The sequence below is a fragment of the Mchenga conophoros genome, linkage group LG3 (genome assembly GCF_057382185.1).
Source record: "Mchenga conophoros isolate Kocher_MC1m ecotype Shallow Benthic linkage group LG3, M_conophoros_male_GT1.1, whole genome shotgun sequence".
NCBI lineage: Eukaryota > Metazoa > Chordata > Actinopteri > Cichliformes > Cichlidae > Mchenga > Mchenga conophoros.
This window is the reverse complement of record NC_140528.1, coordinates 7,945,417-7,967,850: the sequence shown is the minus strand read 5'-3', so window position 1 is coordinate 7,967,850 and position 22,434 is coordinate 7,945,417. Positions and strand designations below refer to the sequence as shown.

General features: G+C 41.5%; 1 protein-coding gene across 2 annotated transcripts in view; it reads right to left on the bottom strand.

Moving 5' to 3' along the window:
* LOC146577138 (protein NLRC3-like) overlaps positions 1 to 22,434 on the bottom strand; it is a 291,287-nt gene that overhangs the window by 115,924 nt on the left and 152,929 nt on the right. The window lies entirely within an intron of this gene.

Here is a 22,434-nt window from a genome sequence, read left to right as displayed (position 1 = left end):
TTCGGCTTGTCGCTGTTGCAGATTTTTCTCTCGCTGTTCTGGCTCACAGCGCTGCAAACACAAAAATAAATATCCCCAAAGCTGTGAAAGGGAGCTAATTAGTAAGAGTATTGTTACTCTCCGCAGGAGTCGTCCAGCAGTAGAAATCAGTCCAATAACAAGGTGTGTAACATCTAGCAGGGTGACAGAAAAACCCAGGGTAACTTCTAAGGACCTCAACGTCTCTCTCACATTGTGTTTTTTAAACATGCTTCCATTTGACACTTCAGTCTTTACTATGAAATACAGGAAGAGAAATCATGGCTGAAACAATTTCTCATGAAACCAGGGGTGTGGTCCAACAGTCAGTTTGGTGAGGAAGGTTCCTAACTGAGAGAAGTGACCCAGAAGTATCTGTGTAGCAGCCACAATGAATCAAGATCATGAGCTTTATTAACTGATCAAAGTCTCTTCTTTCATCTTCTGTATCATTCAGTTTGCATTGGTAATGCCCATTATTGTAATGCTTTTTTAAGACGAGCAAAACTTTATTTCACTTTGGGTTAGCTGGGATAAGTGATGGATGGAGGGAATTTTACTTCAGCCACAGAAATCCTAAACAGGAAGGAGGAGCAGAGTTACAGTGGATCACTATCCAGCAGGGAAACAAGGTTTATTTCAATTTCTTGGCCATGAGTGAGATTTACTGAGTGGGCAAATTAGGGAGACGACACCATCAGATCCCGAGCCCTCCATGTGTTAATCAAGAGACGGCTGCTGTGCTACATCCATAAATAATGAATAAATTAGGAGCTAAAGCTGAAAGGACAGTTTATTTGTACCATCTTCACGTGAACACATTCAAGAACATCACAGATGAAGAAACATTAAAAACTTCCACACTACATAAAGCAAGAAAAATAGTTTTTCTTTCAGGTGGTTTCAGAAAAACAGAAACATCAAACATCTCCAAGACTCTCTTTGAAAGAACTAAAAACCTTTGTTCTCATGGTCCAATCATGAGTGAACTCCCCGATGAAGCCTTGTGTGCTAAAACATGTCAGAGTTTTAAAGGTTAAACATGAGTTTCCAAAACGTTTTGCTGGAGAACAATGAACTATTTGACTGAGTTTCAATCATTTACAGACGAGCAAAACCAGGACAGAGAAAAAAGGACAAAACTGACTCAGTAAAACAACAGAAAAGAAGATCCCATGTAGATCTGTATTATGTAGAAGTTCAGCCCAGCAACCAGTTCAGTTCAAAAAAGGTTAAATGATTCTATCTGAACTCTGTGGAGCCTGATCTCAAGCTTTTTGAGTCCGACACAGAAACCAGAGGATCTTTCTGTGTCTTCAGATTCACTGTGATCCAGTGATGGGAGTGATTTCAGCCCTGAGTGATCACGCTGATGTTTGCACAGAGCAGACAATGAGGTGAATGTTTGGGCACATTGGTAACAGTGAAACAGTTTATTAGTAACGTGGGATCGTTTGTGTGCAGAGTATGAACTGAGATTCCTGAAGCTCTTGTCACACTGGTCACAGCTGTAGTTTCCTTCCATGTGTGCACGTTCATGCCTGTTACAAGTACTTGAATGTGAGAAGCTTCTGTCACAGTGTCTGCACTTGTAGAGTCTCTTTCTGGTGTGGATCTGTTGGTGTTGTCTCAGGTAACGTGGAGATTTAAAAGTCTTCTCACACAGGTCACATTGATAAGGTCTCTCCTCAGTGTGGGTAAACATGTGTTGTTGTAAGTGTGCGTCTGTTGTAAAGTATTTGCCACACTGTTCACAGCAGTACACATCATGTCTCCCTCGTTAAATTTTAAAACTTAGTAGGGGCCGCCATTGTTGGCAGCTGAAATTTGGCTGGGCTGCGCTATGAATTCTGGGATATGGTGGGCCACGAAGGACACACCCGACCCATCCTTCAAACTCGGGGGAATGAAGGACGCATTTGAAGGAGTCGAGGAATCGGGACAGCCTTCGTCGCCTGGCTGTGACGTCATCGGCCTTAAAATGCGGCCTCCGGAGGATGCAGCCGACGTTTTGGGACACAGCTTGTGTGTCTTTGTTGGTCATGTGACCTCCCAGGGACTACACATGGAAACGAGCAGTTTAGCTCAAATCTGGCAGGTTTCCATCGTCTGTTTTTGTCCTGATGTCCATGAACATGAACACTGTCCCTGTCAAACACGTCCAGATAATCTGATCCAGTGTTGTTCTTCTTCTGTGGTGTTTGTGATGGAGCAGCAGCTGCTGATCCTGATGTCCTCCACCAAGGGGGCAGCAAATTCAGCTGACTGTCATCATTTATTAAAAAGATGTAACAATGTGACATAATGCAATATAATAGTGTCAGTTACACATTGTGGGTTGCACTGTGGCCAGAATGGACATTACCTCCTGCCTAATGGAAGCTGTCAGCCATCCTGCAACCATGAATTAGATAAGCAGAAGTGAAGGGATTGTTAACAACAATTTAATAATAAAATGTAATGTGATAGTTGCACTTTATTAGCTCCCCACAATCGTATGAATAATAACCATGAATGCACTGCATGCTCATAGCAAGTTCTTTAGGTTTAAAGTGAGATCCTGCTTTAAAGGGCGCTTCATCTGCTGGGAATGACATGTTTCTTCTAGTATGTAAGGCTCAGCCCATCTTACTGGGACTTACTTTTGTAGATCCACATGCTCTAAACCTGCTGCTCCATGATTGGTGCAGAAGCTTTAAGCTCCTATTAACAAATAATGACCATGGACTTAGTTGTTACTACAATAACTTATCATTGAGCAACTTTTAATTTTACTTGTAAAACTATGCAAGTAGAATTGAATGGGGCACAGTGAGCTGAGCACAGGCCCACTCTGTGACACTCAGAGGTTTGTGGATATCATACTGAGAGTATTGGACACAGTGCAGCCAGCTTGCAGCCACTTTCCCACCACTTTAGCACAATGTTTACATGAGACTCAGCCACACTAATGTTCCTGGGCAGACATGTGGTGCAGCATGGCTGATGGCACTGTACCTGCAGCTGTCATGGACAAGAACCACTCAATACCTCACCCAAGCCAAGCCTGTGCTGATGTTGTGATCTGAGACCGAGACACTAACCCAGGATCAGGATATGATGTTGTGAGAGTTTCACTAAGAATTAGCTCTGATTACAAGATTTCAATCTATCGTAACTCTAATTTGTATTTACTTCAGTTTGTTCATCTTGGAGCTGTGTGCAGCTGAGGACAGTCTTATTATTACCAGGTGAGGATATGTAACAGCCACAGTCTGTAGAGATGATGTCACCATGGAGTGGTGATGTCACTGGAGCTGCCAATATGTGCTCCAGCCAAAGCTACACCAGAGGGTTGTGCTGTGTAACAGGTTGGTGCAGGTGGTGTTATCTACATTTGAACATTAGGCAACAGTCTCATGAAGACACTTTCTATTGTTCACTAAAGACCAACAATAACAGAGACAAAGGGAGAGCAGCAGAACTAGTGCTAACAATTAGCACTGCTAGCCTGCCCACCAACACCAGCTAATGTTCTAAAAACAATGATCAATGATTTTGCTGTAACGGCTCCAGCTGTCTGTGTCAGGGACACGTTGGAGATGAAGTGAGTGATCCAGTGACAAAGGTTTGGAAAGCTGCAGTCAGCTGAGACTAAAGGAGTCACCTGACCGAGAGACCAAATGTTTCACTGAGAACGTCCAGATGAACAGAATCAACCTTTGGGATAATCTGTTCCACACATCCATGTTTCACTTACTGCATTATATTTCCTCATTGCTGTGCACACAGGCCTGTGGCTTATAACCAACTCCAAGTTCAGACTCAGAGGCTGCTGAAGCTGTTTTCTGGAACAGAGACGTGTTGGATATAAAAGCAACTCTTCTTTATGTGTCAGCACTGAGGAAAGGAGCAGCTTCGTTTCTAAGTGTATGAAGGACTGTAGCAGTGTGTGTGTGAGCTTTATTTCACAGACAGAACCATGTCAAAAACACAACTTCAGGTAAAAACAATACAAAATCAAAGAGTCTGATCAGAAGGATTAAACAGAGGAGTGTGGGACTGTTTTTAACAGACAGCAGGTTAAGCCAGGCTGGAGGAGTAAACTGAGCCTCGGTGTGAGCAGCAGTGTGTTTGACAGGAAGCTGAGATAAACAGTCTGGAGCCCATTTAGTGCTTCATATGAAAGTGTGAGGATTTGAAAGCAAATCTAAAATCAAGCAGGAGTCAGTGTGAGAATGATTTGTGCTTTTCCTCAGTCAGATGCTGGGAGTTTCAGTTCATCCATGTTCAGCGTGCTGTGCTTTGTGTAACAGGAGAATATGACAGTATAAATCAAGTCTTCATGTCACTGAAAGCCTCCACAGTCTGCTATGGAGGTGCATCAGTTTGGATTTACAAGAAGAACATTTCTTAAACCTGCCACAAGATGGCGTTTCCAACAGAAGGGATGTCCACAGTGTAACACAGACACACACATACTGTGTGAATGTGTGAGTGAATGGGCTTTCAACACAAGGCTTCTGCTGCTACCTTTAATGACATAATTAGCTAACAAGAACAAACTGTTAATTACCACCAAAGAACGGCTCCAGATTTTAGCTGCTGACCATTTTGTGAAACGTTGATTACATCAGCTTATTGTTGATTTTTCAACCTTAATATCAGCTGCTTTAAAGGAGCCTCGTTCTCTCGCAGTAACACTTTTCTTCACTAGATGCAGTGCAGGCACAGTCTGTGTTTCTAAACTACACACTAATGTTCATTGTTGTGCAGCTAAATCCTCCCTCTGGATGGGAAGAATCCCTGTCAGGCTTCAAACACCTGGCTTGGTGTTCTGGAGCTAATGTGTCACCTGTGAGGACTCTGAGATGAACACACAGCAGACACTTCAGTTCTCCGTCTGTGTGTCCTCAGTTTCCCAGCATGCCTTGGCTGTGGTGGTGGAGGTGAATGAGGGGGAACATGCTGCTCTGTCAGCACTCAGGTTTCATACCTGGTGATCTCAGAGGACAAAGCGGCGTTACAGCAGCGCACGTTGATGAGACCTGATGCTCTGAACAGTTCAGACTTCAGCCTCACTCTGAGAAAACAAACGACTGACTGTCAGCAGCAACTACACCTGCTCCATCAGTGACGGAGAGAAGAACTGAGACTGAGAGACATACAGCTGCAGGTCAAAGGTCAGAAACGCCCGCTCTTTGTACGGGTCAGGAGTTAGTACTGCAGAGGTCAGAGGTCAGCTTGCTGACAAACCATTTGAAACAGTTTGGAGCTAAAAGCACAACAGCAGAGGAAAGAAGAGACACTGCAGAGATGATGCAAAATATTGTGTTTTGTTCTCAGCTGTCAAAAAGTGTAACACACGTGTTCCAGCACAGCCTTTGTGTACTTTCACTTCTCCATACTGTCCATTGGAAATCCTGTTTGTTACTTTTTGATTTCAGTCCATGTGTCCAAAGCAAACTTCTGTCCCACACTTTCTCTGCTGACTCTTCACCGATGCTCAGATGATCTCAGATGATTTCACCAGAACTCATCAAAATTCGGGCTCCACAGAAACCCAGACGTCACTAAACAAGCGTAACAAGCAAAGTGAAAACTGGTCGTTCAGCTTTATTGACCAAAGATAAGCTCACATGTCACCTCATGACACAGACACTTATTTCCACAGCATGCACGAGGACTGACAATAAGTGTCTATAAAGCCACTTCTATCTGCCACACCTGTGCTTCTGTCATGGTTGCTCTCCTCTCACTCTGTCATTTATCCACAGTCTGCCTCCCTCTGCTCCGTCAGCTGACGTCCTCTCTACACCACCTGCTGTGTTTTATCCTGCAAAAACACATTTAAGAAGCGTTGCACCGAGTAACGGGAGGAACTGCTATAAAATCCATTTAAAGGAGGTGGTGCTGAGTGCTGTGACTGGGGTCCCACCACTGACATCACGGGTGGAGGACATGTTGGAAAACTGCTACAAAGTGCTGTGCAGCCAGCAGAGCTTACAGTCTGTCCTGTGTGTCATACAGGCTCTCACACTTAGTGTTTCTGTGACACATTGAAGAGAAGTTTGTGTTGTTCACAGTTGTGCTTGTACTGAGTGACAGCTGACATGACCTAACAGGAATAATGTGTCTGTGCTGAATGAGAAGTAACACACAATGAAGTCTTGATGCATCTCAATCATCCAGGAAAGTCAGTCTGTTGCTTCTGTTCATCTGGACGCAGCGTTTTGTGGGAGAAACGTGTCGTCATCATCAGGTGACGTCTTCAGTCTCAGCTGCAGGTTTCAGTCTTACAAACAGGACATTTGCATAAAGACTGAAAGCAGCTGCAGGAACGATGGGCTGGGAGCTCCGTTCCTTCATCTTAATTATGCAGATTCTCAGGACCATTGATCAACAACCACTGATCCATGTCCATGAGTCCCATTCACAGAGATGTGGGAATGGCTGCAGTCACAGCATGTAAGATGGAAATAAATGTGTCATGTTTCGGCCGTGTGGCAGGCAGGATGAGGACCCAAATTGCAACTCACAGACACGGGGGATAAACTCAAAAATGCAGCTTTATTGCTGATAAGTGATAAACAATAACGATGATACAAAAGCAATACAAAACTACACTAAACTGGGAAAAGCTAAAGTAACATATACCGGAAGACACGGGGAGAACCACACACGGCATGAGGGAGAACGCGACGCCGAACAGAGGAAGACGCAGACAGAAATACACAGAGGGTTAACGAGGAAAGTGGGAACACACGGGGAACACAGGTGACACAGATAACCATAACGAGACAGGGCGGGGTGAACATAACACTGACGGGTACAGGCACAGAGGTTCAGACAGGAGGAGAGAGAGCACGGGGAAAACACAGACATAACAGGCTGGGGAAACATGAAACAACCACAAAGGGAGACGAGGGCTCATAAATACATAGAGGGCACACAGGGGGGAGAGAGAGCACGGGGAGAACTTAGACATAAAGGGCAGGGGAAACATGGAATAAAACATAAGGAGAGACGAGGGCTCACAGATACATAGAGGGGCACACAGGGGGTAAAAGCCATGAAGGGAAAACACTTAGGGAACAACACAACAGGGCAACTCAGAAAACATGGTCTAAATAAGGAACGAAATACAAAAATACAAGGAACTAAGAATACTGGGCCCACATGGCCCAGGACCATGACAAAATGAGAAGTATTTAGCTGAAGTGGATTTGATTTATGTTACTTCTTTTTTAACTTGTAGTTCTACATTGGAAGATTATTGTGATATTGAAATATAAAAATACATTTATATTCTATTATTTTCTCAAAATAAGCGTCACACTCGTGGAAGCCGGTGTAGCCGCCGAAACGCCTGCATTTATGGAGACTTTCAGCCCCAGGTAGGCCAGTTATGGATCTTGGGATCCACATTATGTCAGCAGCTGTTCTCCACCGTGAACTGTGTTCAAACAAACACGCTCACGCCTCACAGACGACAGCTTACAGTCCTGTAGAGATAAAGTGACTTCGTACAGCCCCGACCTGCAGACGCTGTGCGCAGAGGTTCAGGAGCAGAAGTCCCGTTGTAAACATATCACGGCAGACCCGACGATGTTTCCATGAACGCGCTTTTCAGCATCTCTTTATTGACCACTTTACACACACGGTTGCTGTGCGCACACAGCCGGCTGTAGCTTTGCAGCTCACAGCCCGACACACACCAACAACAGCAGAGAGAGCACAGACGTTAAGGTGCGTCCGCCTCCCCTGCAGCGGCGCTGCAGACCACGCCCGCCACACACAGTAACCAGGTAAAATACATACTTGGGCAGAATTTTGCAAATATCTATTTTTCATTTTGTAGCAGCATAGAGCTTTTTTCCAATTATTTTTTAAAAGTCAGGTCAAGGCTCCAAAAGCCCAAAGGTGATATAACAGTTTGTGTTTGCTACATGGATCATTGTAGTTCAGCTGTTTGAGTGAGTTAGTGTTTGTGTGTCTCTCTGTGTGTGTGACTTCCAACTGTTTCTAACAGCATCCTTAGCCATAAAATGGTGATCTCCCCCACACCCAATATATGGTTCACTTCCTGTATTGGTTCACCGTGCACAACACAGTGAAGCCACTAAAGGGCAGGAAGCTGACCACACAAGAAACAGAATCTTCACAAGAGATGTGTCGACAATAATCCTCCCCCAGCACAGAGTGGGTGGAGAGGTGGTCAGGATCAAAGGAATGTCTTGATCCTACAGATTGAACTAAGACCTGTAAAATTTAAGAAACACATTGATAACATTCAACAATTAGACTCAACAGGGGCCATTAGGAAAGCCACAATGTTCATAGAGGGGCCATGCAGCTCACACTTGACTGTGACTCCTGACCAGGGCTGGACTGGGACAAAAAATGGTCCCGGGCATTTTGACTGGAGACCGGCCCACCAGGTATTAAAGGAAAAACCATAAAGCCTTTGAATGAAAACAAACGCTGTTGTCACAGTGATGGACGCTGTCTTGTTGGTATACATGCATCAGTCTAATAAACTTAAACCTGCACCATCCTCCCTGTCCTGGTATTCTAAACAGGAAGTAGACTGTTGGTCGAGTTAACCTCCTGAACATCTACAACACACGGTGAAAACCTGACATTAAGACAGAGACTAGAGGTGAGACATGATCATTGCTGATTACTGATGACAGATTTAGATATATTTTCATAAACCTTTCATTTGCCACATCAATAAACAGCACGGCAGGGCAAAATATGTTTTCTAACATGGCAACCTTTAAAAAGTGAAAGGAGACAGAAAGACAGGTGAGAAAGAATCAAACGGACTTTTTGATGCATTTTACACACAGTACTGGTGCAGAATCTAGAAAATGTGGGAAACACTGGCATCATATGCAGTACTTACTTCTGAAGAAATTATGATGGGACCCTAAAAAATGACTATGTACAATAATGGATTTCTATACATTTTACATCAGATGAAAACGTTTGTTGTAAGATTCAGATAATTATTTATTAAAAGTGAGACATTTTAAATGAGAACAAGAAAGAAAAGTATTTCTTTGTGCCCCCCTCTCCCTGTTAATGCCCTACCTGCCCCCCTGGCAACACTTTGCTAGACCCGCCCCTGCACAGTTACCAGCTGTCAGCTACACAAAAAGGATCCTGGTGTTATTTGTCTCTCAGAAACAGTTCATAACTTCAACTCATTTTTGTTTTGTCATGTTTTGTTCTTTACATTGTCTTTCTTCTATATAATTGTTAAACATTTAATAAATATGTCTACAAAAAGATTTTAAAAATCAGACATTTCACACAGACACCCAAATGATTTCTGACTGATGAAGGGGGCTGAAGGTGCCCTGCTCTTGCCCAGCTTCTGCTGCTCTCTCCCTGCTCACTGTCAGCAGCTGGCAGCCTCGGTCCTGCCTGAGACTCTTCATCTATCAGTGCCAAAGAATATGGGAAATAGCAACGCACAACATGCACATTACAAAACAAGCACATGAATCAGCATTACATTCATTAGTGAAGTGCTGACGTTCGTTCCTAAACTTTGGGCCTTAATTAACATCACTGTGAACTAATGTTTGCTTTGCTTCTTAACCAGTGAAGCAGCGAGGGGCTTTCTGAGGTTCCTGCTCGTAAATGCCCAAAATGAGTCGAGTATTTCTCTGCAACTACAAACTCTGCTTTCATCAGAGGTGTAAATATTACAGCACTGTGTCAGAGTCACTGAGGCTGGAACACAGAAAAAGGAAGTAGATGTATTTATTTTTAGACTTTATTGCCTGGAACCACTTTAAAAATACGCTTTGGGTCACAATTAACTGCAGAAAACCAGGAATCCACATATGAACATTATCTGTGCAAAGATTTATGCTCACGTCCTGGAAGCCACGACTTTGTTGAGGGTGTTTTTTGCAAACTTCTCTCCACAAATTCACATTTTCAAACTGCTTCAACATCTCACTCTGTGTCTTCGTGTGTCTCTGAGCTTCGGTGCAGGATCATCATTAAAATGGTGGAAAAATGAGCATGATTGCAACGACCACGGCAAATGGATCAAGTTACAAAAATTAAGCGATACTGATCAACGCACCACAACGATTATGTCGCACGACACAGGATGTGATGTCACAACTGGTGCGAGACTTGCTGGCCTGCTCCTATGAGGGTTGTTTTCCGGGGATGGCTTGTTCCTCTTAGTTGCGCGGTCGGGGTTCCCCCAGGTGTCGGGTGGTTCTTGGGGTCCAGGGTCCCGTCTTTGGCTTTCTCTGAAGTGGCCGGCCTCTGCATTGGTTGGCTGGCCGCTGCTTCTGGACTGCTAGTACTCCTTCCCCTGGCTGTGGGAGCTCCATCTGTGGCAGCAAGACCAAGGGCGGATCTAGAGAAATTTTCTTGGTCGACATGGTGCATTTTTCCACCGATAGGAAACGTGGATTTTTTCCTTTCTTTACTGTTTTCGCGCTGTCCTTAGAAAACGCTTAAAACACACACAAACGTGACGACAGTGTTTAGAACAAAGCGTGGCTGATATATATATGATCATAACTCTGGATTTACTGGCCTGTAATTAAAATTTAAAAACTTTGAAGTCTGAACTTTCAATGTGGCTGAAACAGAGACTCAGCGTTGCTGCAGCTTGTTGCTATGGCAGCTTACATCAGTCATGCGATTTGGAGGTGCAGCATGTCCGTGGACCACAGAGGGTTAATAACACTCACCTTCCTCCATTTCCACAGTGTAACATCCACCCACCTGTGTAAAATCCAAAATTCCCATGGTGTTGTTCAGAATGTGCTCTGGCACGATCATAAGCATCGCTTGCTGCTGAAAACAAGAAAAAAGCTGTCCTGCTATGGGCTGAACCATTTGTTACTGATGCAGGGGGGGGGGGGGGGGGGGGGGACGACACTATGCAATATATACAGTTTTAGCATTTATATTCACTGCTGACTGTAACTACGCTCAAACTGTTAATGCGATCTTATTTTAATAAACAACACTGTCATATGCAAAACTGGGGTGGCACTTGGGGTGGCAAGAGATCATTTTAGGGTGGCACTTGCCACCCCACACTCAGAAAAATAAAGGTGCCAACTGGAACCAAAAGTGGTTCTTTAGACTGATGCCATAGAAGAACCTTTTTTGGTGCCACAAAGAACCTTTCAAACAATGGTTCTTTGAAGAACCATTTCTTTCAGTGGTTCATTGAAGAACCTTTAAAGGAAGGCACGTGCAGAGGGGGGGGGCTAGAGGGGCTTGAGCACCCGCCCCTTTCCTGATGGGTGCCCAAGGTGCCCTTTTGTTGAGGCAACTTTTTAAAAAAAATTATTATTATTTTTTAATGTGTGCGTGCGGAGTCCTGTCTGTGCCCCTCAACAATAATATTTAACTATTAATCACAGTTTTGCTAAATAAAAGGATCTGGCTTGCATCAGTCACATGATCACATTTAACCAATGATCGCCCTTGACGGCAGAACGCTGTTGTGCCAAAGTAGTTACCCCCGTCAAAAATTGTTTCCCCATTCACGGGAGTGCGCAAAGTAGGAGGAGCCACTTGCCCAGCTCCGTTCTGTACGCTACTTGTCACTGATCTGCAGTCGACGCGATAAAGAGTAAAAGCTGGAAAACAGCAGACTCGATGAATTTAATATTAGTTTCGTGACATTGTAATGTGCCGTGTGGAAGACAGTTTACCTTATACTGTACACTGAAATAACCTGCTGGGAATACTTTGTCTAGAAAAAGACTTTGATACTATAATACTGTAAAACCAGATGGAAACACGTCGCTCTCCAGTGAATTGACACTCGGTTTACACTTTGTAGCAAAGCTATCACGAATGAGTTCATTTGCAAAATATATCTCAATCTAATCAATAAGTACAGTAACTTTGGAGAAGATGTCTTATTCACAGCAAAAGTTATGGAGGGATACAGATTTTATCAGGCTGTGTGGCATCGGCTGCCAAAATGTGTGCCCCCCCATCTGTAATCCATGTTGGCTTTGTTATCACAAAGGGTATATTTGCCAAATAAGTCACAGTATAACCAATAAGTACAGTAACTTTGGAGACCATTTGGTTTTTTTAGACTTCTTAATTTAACATCTACATCTAGATCACTGTACCAATTTGTTGGATATCCCAGTAGAATAATTTGTAAGCACCAATTCTGGAGAGTAGAATGTGAGGACTCTTTCCAGCCCAGGCATCCATTATATCTACAAAAAGTAATAAGAAAAAGAGATAAGTCAGCAGGACTAAATGTAAATCAAAATTTAAAATGCATAATTTCTTATGTAGTGTCTGACAAAAGACGTGTTTCAGGGTAAATACTTTTAAGACGCTGATAAAATGGGCACATGGTTTAACATTGTATTTTGTAAAAAAAAAAAAAAAAAAAAAGAGCACTTAAATTTGCTTTTATTTGGGGGTAAAGTTACACTTACAATGTTCTACAAAGACATTTAAATAAATTCATATTAATGAAAGAAAAGAAATTTAAATACATAGCAATAGAAAAGCTCTTGGCCCCTATCAAATTTTTTTCCTGCAGAAACACCTATTACAACAAATTTTTAAAATTATGTTTAGTTGAAGCTATATTTTAAAATACTCAGGCTCAAGGCTTGCACCTGTGGCCTTTACTATTACATAACCGTTTCTGGAAAAATGTTATTTTTCTCCTCCAAAACTAGTTTTATTATCTCTAAAATATAGTGTCAATTTTTGGGCTGTTAAAAGCAGCGTCTTAAAGAGTATTTGATCTTTCAAACTGTTGCTGGCAGGCAGTCATCATCACAACATTAATATACTTCTTGTAGTGGGCATTCTATGTCACTAGCAGCATATATGACAGCAATTTTAGAAAATAAGAAAATGAAGAACATACACTACTAGTCAAAATTTGGGACACACCTTCCCATTCAGTGTTTTTCTGTGTGTTCATGCTTTTCATGCAGTGACAATCATCTTAGGTGACTACCCCATGAAGCTCACTGACAGAATGCCTAGAGTGTTCAAAGCAGTGATCAAAGCAAAGGGTGGCTAATTTGAAGAATCTAAGATATAAAAATATTTTTGATTCTTTCATACTTTTTGGTTTACTACATCATTTGTGTTAGGGTTAGTGCTCCATATCAATCAATCAATCTTTATTTATAAAGCACTTTTCATACAAAAAAAATGTAGCACAAAGTGCTTTACATAGTTAAAAGCAGCCCACCCCACCCTCCAACTCACTCCCCACACTCTCAATACACATATATCCACACACACACACACACACACACACACACACACACACACACACACACACACACACACAGAAGATTAAGAAGATTAAAAAATTAATAAGAATAAAACCAAAAAATATTAGGTAAAGCCTAAATTAATAATAGAATGACAGGATAGAATAAATAAGCATAAAATAAATAAACGCTAAGTAAAAGCTAAATTAAAAAGGTGGGTCTTGAGCCTGTTCTTAAAAACATGTACGTTCTCTACGGCCCTGAGCTCCTCCGGCAGGCTGTTCCACAGCTCCATATGTGTCCATTCATAGTTTTGATGCCTCGAGTTCTAATCAACAATGAATCTACAAAATAGACAAGGAAATTAAGAAGCAACATTAAAATGAAGGTGTGTCCAAACTTTTCACTCTTAGTGTACATCAGATATACAATATAAATCATGAACATTCTGGGTTACACAACAACAAAAGAAAGATTCACAGTTTTGAAGGACTCACTTTTTCATTTGTGTAATTTTACACATGTGGCTTACATTCTTTTACAAGTTTTCTATAATGTTTTGCCCCATGAATGTTTTTTTAAAGCATTAACATATTATTAAATTTAAATATTCTGTTAGGAAATATACCTAACAAAATCTTTTTAAAGGTGTAAAATTTCCTATGCCATGATCTACAGAGTACTGAAACAAACACTGTCATAGGAACAAAAGTCCTTTTTTTAAAAATAAAAAAATATTATATTTATTTACATTTCTCTGCAACTGTTGGTTCTATGGTTTGTGCTGTAGATTGCTGGGCTGTAATCTGTGGAGCTGAGGCTTGTGTGGTTGTAGCATTTGGAGCTGTGGTCTGTGAGGCTGGGTCTGCTGTTGTGGTTTGTGAGGCTGGGTCTGCTGTTGTGGTTTGTGAGGCTGGGTCTGCTGTTGTGGTCGGGTCTGCTGTTGTGGTTTGTGAGGCTGGGTCTGCTGTTGTGGTCGGGTCTGCTGCCGTTGTGGTCTGTGAGGCCACAGACCACAGGGTTTTTAAAATAAACATCCTCCCAGATTTCCCTCCCTCTGTTGGAAACGCAGAGCCACATTTGCAAATATGAGAGGAAGACTACGTGGGATGACCGGCGTCAGGTACAGACTGCTATACCCTGCAAAGCTGTTAGTGACCCATGGTGATGTGAGGAAAAGCTTTACCGATCCCAAAGAGACCGTAGACTACGCGGAGAAGCACCTCTCCCACCCACCTTCAAATGTATTAAAAGCAAGGATATATCTATATGTCTAACGCTGACACAGCACTGTGTTTCTTCTTTTCCCTTTATATTCCATGTAAAGGTGAATATGGAGCGTTTATGGAGCTCGTTTATTGACCAGCTGTCAGTTAGAAGGTACGAAGAAGACTACGTGGGATGACCGGCGTCAGGTACAGACTGCTATACCCTGCAAAGCTGTTAGTGACATGAACTTGACATAAGAAAACGAATTTATCCCTTTTTGATTCTGTGTATCTGGCGCTCATCCAGTGAGTTCACACTTGGCAGAAACAGACTGAATTTGTCTGGAGAACTTTGGCTTCAGCCAAGTTAGATAAACACACTGTGTCTCTGTCAAAACAGCAGTGTAGTTGTGGCACCCCTGTGAGGGAATGACCACATTAATATTATTTTGTGTAAAACACTCATGTAACGGGACATTTTTCATTGCTATATGTATTTATTTTCAGTTTCTTTAAGAGGATAGAAAATCCATGTAACAGGGATTCATTTTATGTTAGAAAGCAGTGAGGGCGGAACTTTGGTGCTTGCTCCGGGGTTTCGGGGAGCAGTAAGTGGAGCCCACCTTCCGCTGCTTCCTCAGACACGTTCTGGAGGAAAGCAGAGACGCATCGTGTCTTCCTTACTCTGCTCTTCACCTGCTTTTACAGGTCGGTACACGGTGCTCGCACCGAAAATGTTGTTTATTGTCACCATGGTTACCCACGTTAATGTGAATGGGAGAGTTAAGGCGGTCCGCCAAAGTTATTTATATGTAAACACGGGAGAAAACCAGAGGAGTGTCCCGCGCGACCGCACCGCGAGCCCGCTCGTTAGGTGGAGCGCTCGTGAAGCAGAGTCAGTGCGCTCCTATGCTCTGTGCAAACGTGTTGTAATGCTCCAGTCAAATCAGTTCTGTGAGATGTGAATGTTAATAGTTCTGTTAAAGTGACTGAGTAGATTAGCTAGTGTAACACAAGCACTCTGAGCAACTCTGTGTAGCTAACAGAGGCATTCATGGGTTGATTCAACAAGCTGTGTTTCATGATGCACTAAATAGTGATTTTGCCAGTAAATTACTGGAGGGAACAAATGTAATGTATTTACCAATGCTGTTATTGAATAGAACTGTTTAGCCAGTAAGACACTGCAGAAGACAATGTGATGTGTTTATTGATATGATAAAAGGATGTAGCTGTTATGGAAAGAAGTGTGAACTTGAGAAACTGAACCAGTTAAAAAGAGTATATTTCACTGATGTTGTGAAATAAGTAAATGTAATTGATGTGAATGAGGAAGCAGCTGAACAGTATATTGAAAGCTCATGTTTAGTGTTTTATAGCATTTATTTGTGTGAAATAAATCAGACTCAGACACGTTCTGGAGGAAAGCAGAGACGCATCGTGTCTTCCTTACTCTGCTCTTCACCTGCTTTTACAGGTAACATATTTGTCATCGAGGTCTTCATCCTTGGGACCCGTAACATAGTAACTTCTTCATTGTTATACTTCTATAGTTTTCCCATTTTGTGAGCTGTGGATGTGGAAAGTGTCTCAGTGACACATCCACATGAAAACGGCGTTACCTTCGTTCATTTGCACGTCAAATGAACGAGCTGTTTGGACTTTAACGTCACAGCTGATGCTTCGATACTCGAACTCAAGAGTTCAGCTTCCACTCAGAGGTACAAGTACACACAGCAAAGATAAACGTGTACACAAGGTGGAACCCACAAGTGCACAGCTCCGACCAGAGATGGGCAGTAATCCGATTACTTTTTTCAAGAAACGAGTAAAGTGAGGGATTACTATTGCAAAAAAGGTAATTAGATTACTGTTACTTTCCCGTAAGCACACTGCGTTACTAAAACCGCAGCTGTGTGCAGATGAACAATGGATAATCTATCGAGTGTGGAGAGAGTGTGAGCATGCAGCGTTTAAAGCGTGGAAGCACTGACCTTACTTTGAGTTTGACTCTGTAAAAAGTGACAAAAACATTAGCATCCGCTGTTCACTGCGTGGGAAGAAAACATGCTCACTCACTATGTGTTAATGGGCATGCTTATTTATAACTTTGATAAAATGTCATAAAAATAATTCCATGCCAGCTCACCATTGGTGATCAGGTAGTTTCTGTTCCAGTTCCAGTCCCATAAATCATGAAGCTTGCTGCCAGAAAAGCTTCAAATCTCCTTTGAAAGCTGTTTGTGGTCTTGATTGTGGGAGCTTCAGTTGTCTGACTCCAGCTGCCACACAGTGCTCACTGATATCATTTGCAAAAACCCCAGTGTGACAATATTTATCAGTGAAGCAGAAATCAGGAAGTGACGACTTTTCTTTGAACATTTGCTAAGGCTAAGCTGTGCTTTCTACCACAGTTGGGAATTTCCTGGTTTACAACAAATTATTGTGTCAACACCGCATAAGATTTCAAACTACAGGAAAATCACTGGAGTTATAAGAGGCAGACAACGACACACACACCACATGCATGCTGTTGCTATTTATTGTGGATTAACCTGTCAAGGGCAAGAACAAAAGAATTCTGCCTCAAATACAGGAAATCATAGCTTTCCTGTATTTCCTCCATTGTTGGCATGCTGGTTAGTGCTGTTGCTCCACAGTAAGAAGGTCCTGGGCTAAATTATCCATGAATGTAAACGGCTGTATGTTTCTATCTGATAGACTGGTGAGCTGTCCAGGGTGTACCCTGCCTGGTAACCTATCACTTCAGGGTTATTTCCCAGCCCTGCTGCAACCAGGATAGAGATAGGAGGATGGTAGTTGTTGTAGACCCATTCAATTTCAATTGAAGGATTAAAATGTTCCAGGAGCTCAACTTACTCCATCTGAACATGTTTCAATCGTGTTTTATGAACACAACATGCAGGTTTACTGAATATGAAAAGGTTGTGTTGATTTAACTCAGTTGTTTAAGTTTCTGCCAAAGCAAAACCTTTGTGTGCAACCAGTGTCCACTATTGAATCAAGTCAATCCAACATGTTTTTGTCAGTGCAAAAGGAGTTACGGTGCCTGTATTCCTGCACAATATTGTCCCGGGAGGGAGGAAAACTTTCTGGTGAAGTTTTGGTTGATTTTTGGGTTTTGCTTGACACTAGGTTGATTTTATCAGTGAGGTTTGGATTGTTTTCTTTCTCTAAGAGAGAGAAAGATGGTTTTATGCTTGGACATGTTTGCAATGGGCCCCAGTATTGGAAACAGTGGCAAAGTGTTTTTCTCCATGATTATAATGGGCTTTGGAGAAATTCACTTATATGTGACATTGATCACATGAGAAGTCCTGAGCCTAAAAGGATTGCAGCGAGTCAATCCAGTCCAAAAACAAGGAGCTGTTTTCCTTTAAAATGATGACGTCATCTTGCTGGTGATGGAGGCTCGAATAGGCTGCGCGTGAGACTCCATTATCAGCAATATCTGGTATGAATGTGTGTGGATGTATGCATGTGACTGGACTGTGACGGACTGACGACTAAAAGTTTAACTGACTTGATACTGAGACAAAAACGGTGCCGACTTTAGGATTAGTGAATGTCCACAACAATTCACCCAGCCTGTAGAAGAAGGGTGGAAGTTTTGTCTTGCTTTGTTTGTGCAGGAGCAGAAGGATGACAGAGACTAAAGGGGGAGGCTGTAGCTTCACATGAGTGTGAGCTGCAGACTGTACCCTTTGGTTGCTAATGTTGAGTCACTGATGTTTGCATTAAGAAAATTGTGTTTTATTAGCTGTGTTTTAATTAAGGTATCACATTATATTGTTGGGAATGTTAAATGCTAAAGTGAAGAAAAGCTTTGATTTCACTCATGACTGAACATGTTATTATTAACCATAGCAGGCCACTGTAAAGAGTCAATTAACTGTTATAGAGGAAAAAAAGGCCAAAAACTCTGTTAATACCTATGAATAACAGGGAATGATAGACTTGTCACATTCAAAATAGAGATATGTAATAACAAACACGGGTCCGTGTCATTTAGGTTCTCCATTGAAATAGTCAATCATTTAGAAAAGTAGAATATATATATATATATATATATATATATATATATATATATATATATATATATATATATATATATATATATATATATATGTCTCAACGTTGTTTCTCAATAATATTAAAAACCTAAAAACTATTGTTGTGGAAGATAGAAGTCACTGTGACAGCCCTCTGACTGTGGAGGACGTTTGTAATCCTATTTCTGCACTTAAGGCCAACAAATCTCCCGGCACAGATGGTTTAACTGCAGAGTTTTATGAATCATTTTCTAATCTCCTGGCTCCGTTCTTACTGCAGCTTTTCATAGGAAGTGTAGAGAATAACATCCTCCCTCCTACTCTTACTCAGGGTCTCATAACACTTATTCCAAAGCCAAACAAAGACTTACTTCTTATTGATAATTGGAGACCCATCTGTCTGCTCAATGATGACTATGAGATTATGGCTTTAGTACTTGCTAACAGAATGAAAGAGTTCTTGGACACAATTATCGATGAGACACAATCAGGCTTTATGAGAAACAGACACCTTTCTAAGAACATGAGACTGGTTTTAGATCTACTTGATTACTCTGATTTGGTATCTGACTATAGCTTCATTCTCTTCCTGGATTTTTAAAAGGCTTTTGATACAATTGAACATCAATTTATTTTCCACTCTTTGGAAAAATTTGGCATTTTTCTGTAAAGCTATCAAAACCTTGTACACGAATGGCAATAGCTCAATTAAAATGATTAAGACTCCACCCCGAGATTTGACCTGTTATACCAGGAATCAGCACAGCTGATAAGGAGCTCATTATCAGCCAGCTAGCTGATGACACCACACTCTTCTTGAAGAATGCAAATCAAATCCGTCCAGCCCTTAGTGTTATTAGTGATTTCTCTGAGGCATCTGCTTTATGTCGAAATCTAAAAAAAATGTGAATTACTAGCAATTAAAGGCTGCACTGCAAATGCTCTCTGTAACATTTCTGTTAAACAAGAAGTCACATATCCAGGACTGTTAATATCCAAAGACCAAAAGTCAAGATGCTCGTCAAACTTGTCAAACAGTGTTGGGGAATTCTCAATGGTGCTTGGTGCCATACCCTCAGGGACTTTAATGTTATATAAAAACACTGACAGCTCAATATCTGCCTCAGTCACTCTCCCTGATCCAGCTGAGTCAGCAGTGGGAAAAATCTGCTTTTCACAGGAACTTGGTAACAGCAATAAGAGAATACGTAGTTTATTCCAAGAAGATATCATGTCTCTCCCATATATAGAATATCTTACTGGAACCGACATGTTCCAGATATCACCTGGAAGACAGTCTGGATGATCCCATAAATATCTAATTGTGAACAAGGTGAAGGAAATCTCATATAAAATTCTTCATAAATGTTACCCAGCCAGTCACTATATGGTAACATTTAAAAGAGACATAAATACTAATTGAACTTTCTGTGGGGATCATCCAGAAACTGTGGCACATCTCTTTTGGTTCCTCTACACAGAGATTCTGGAAGAATTTAGCAGTTTTGTTATTGTCCATATTTTAAGGGAGTTTTCTTTACGATGGGAAAATGTTTTATTCTTTTTCTTTAAGTTCCCCAGGAAGAATGATAAATGTTTTATTATAAAAAATTTGTTAATACTTTTAGCTATTTTATATCCATAAATGTAAGTTTATTAATAAAACACCATATTTCTGCCGTTTTATAAGGATATGAATTGTACATACAATCAATTTCAGACTCAACCAACAAAAAGCCTCTCAGAACAATATTTATATTGTAACAGTTGCTATTGTAATGCAGTGTATCACCACATGGCGGCGCCTCCTGTCTCACGACTGGTGTCACCCCCTTTTTGTTCTTCTTCGCACTCCTCCTGTAATGGATGCTCCCGTGTGTACGCGGACTAGTGTGCTCTTTAGTAATGTGTGGTAGAGGTAGCAGAGGTGTGGACTCGAGTCACATGACTTGGACTCGAGTCAGACTCGAGTCATTAATTTTATGACTTTAGACTTGACTTGAAAAAATGTTCTAAGACTTGTGACTTGACTTGGACTTTTACACCAATGACTTGGGACTTGAATTGGACTTGAACCGGTTTACTTGAAAAGACTTGATATTTTACCCCAAATATAAAATTTAACATGCATATTATATAGAGATTGAAAATGTGACGTCATTCACGGGTAGAACCGCAAAGGATTCTGGGAACTCGTGGCAAGCGGTACTAGCGCACGCAGGCTTTCAATTAAAATCAGTTACACAGCGATAAAAAGAAACACAAAAATGGCAAGAAGCTGTTGTATCATTAACTGCAATAGCCGGTCGCATGACAGCCACGGGAAGCCGACGGGTAAAGAGATCGGTTGTTATCGGATTACGTCGTTGAAGAGAAATTGTTCGAGCCATGTTTCCGAAGTAACAAAGACGCGACTGGATGGCCTGGATTGCAGCCATTCAAAGACCAAATATAACGTCCCAGAACACTCCAGCTCACATGTTAGTCTGCTCCAAGCATTTACACGAAGGTCAGTGTTTTTTAGTAGTTAATATGTCATTTTCATAACATAATTAGTGATATAGGTTACAAGCAAGTCTGGTGCTGAACAGAAATGGTCGCGCTATGCTCCTTTATTTATTGTGCATAAATAGTGAATTGTCCTGACACAATATTGCGTTTCGCTTCTGTTATTATGGTACAGTGACAAAAACATATACTTTTATTCACAGGATAAAACAGGTTTTTTGTATCACTAATTGCCCAGTACGATTACAGCATACAATATTGTTGTCACTGCTACATTTCTGTGATGGGTACCAGAAATTATTTCCACTGCTAATTAATTACCGTTGAGCTCAAAGGTCCTATTAATAAACGGTTAACGAATGTGTATTTATGACGACGATTTGTGAGACTGGTAAACTTATGATACGTACGATGGTCTTTCGTTCTACACGGTGCATTTCAAGGTCCTGCACCCATCCGTCGGTAAACTGTACCTGGGCTTGTTGCAGTGACCTGAAGTTACTAAACTTCATGAGTGTATGCACTCACTCCAAGAACCGTATGATTATAAATATGCTACGATGAGATAGCTGACTTCATCTAACTAGCAAATGTTTTCCAGGCTACGTTGGTGATACAGTTTTTTTAAATGTGTATGATATTTTTGTCATGCGATTTTAAAGCTGGTCCTACAACCGCATCCAAGAATAACATGCAGCTTATCTCAGAACTGTTGGTGAAAACTATTCTTGGAGCTAGGTTTAATTGAGCTGCATTTTAAAGAGGTGCAATTTCACAATTTGTGTATATTTTCTACGTTCACTTTTGTCATGTGTTGAGAAAAACACAGATTTAAAATTACATGGTCTAATATTTACATTTAGCATATAACTGCAACATTATTTTTTCGTTGTTTTTTTTTTTTTAAAGACTCGAAAGGACTTGAAATTCAAAGTTTCAGACTTGTGACTTGACTCGGACTTTTACACCAGTGACTTGAGACTCGACTCTGACTTGCCTGACATTACTTGAGACTTGACTTGAGACTTGAGGATAAAGACTTGAGACTTACTTGAGACTTGCAAAACAATGACTTGGTCCCACCTCTGAGAGGTAGCACTTTTATTTTTGATATTGTAAATAAATGAGTACTTTTTGGAAAGTCAGAAGCTGTTGCTCATTCGCTATCCACCTGCACACCTCCGCGGCTGGCTTCATCTCCACTGCACGTTACAACTGGCGCCCGAACTTTTTCCCCTTGGACTTCAGACGATTTTTGCATCCCGCCGAGGATTCTTCTCTTCTAGCACGTGAACTGTCTCGGAAATCCCCCCAGTTTTGCGGACGCTCGGACGTTTTCTCCAGCCATGGCCGCAGCCTCAGCTCAGGTGGGACCCGACTAAT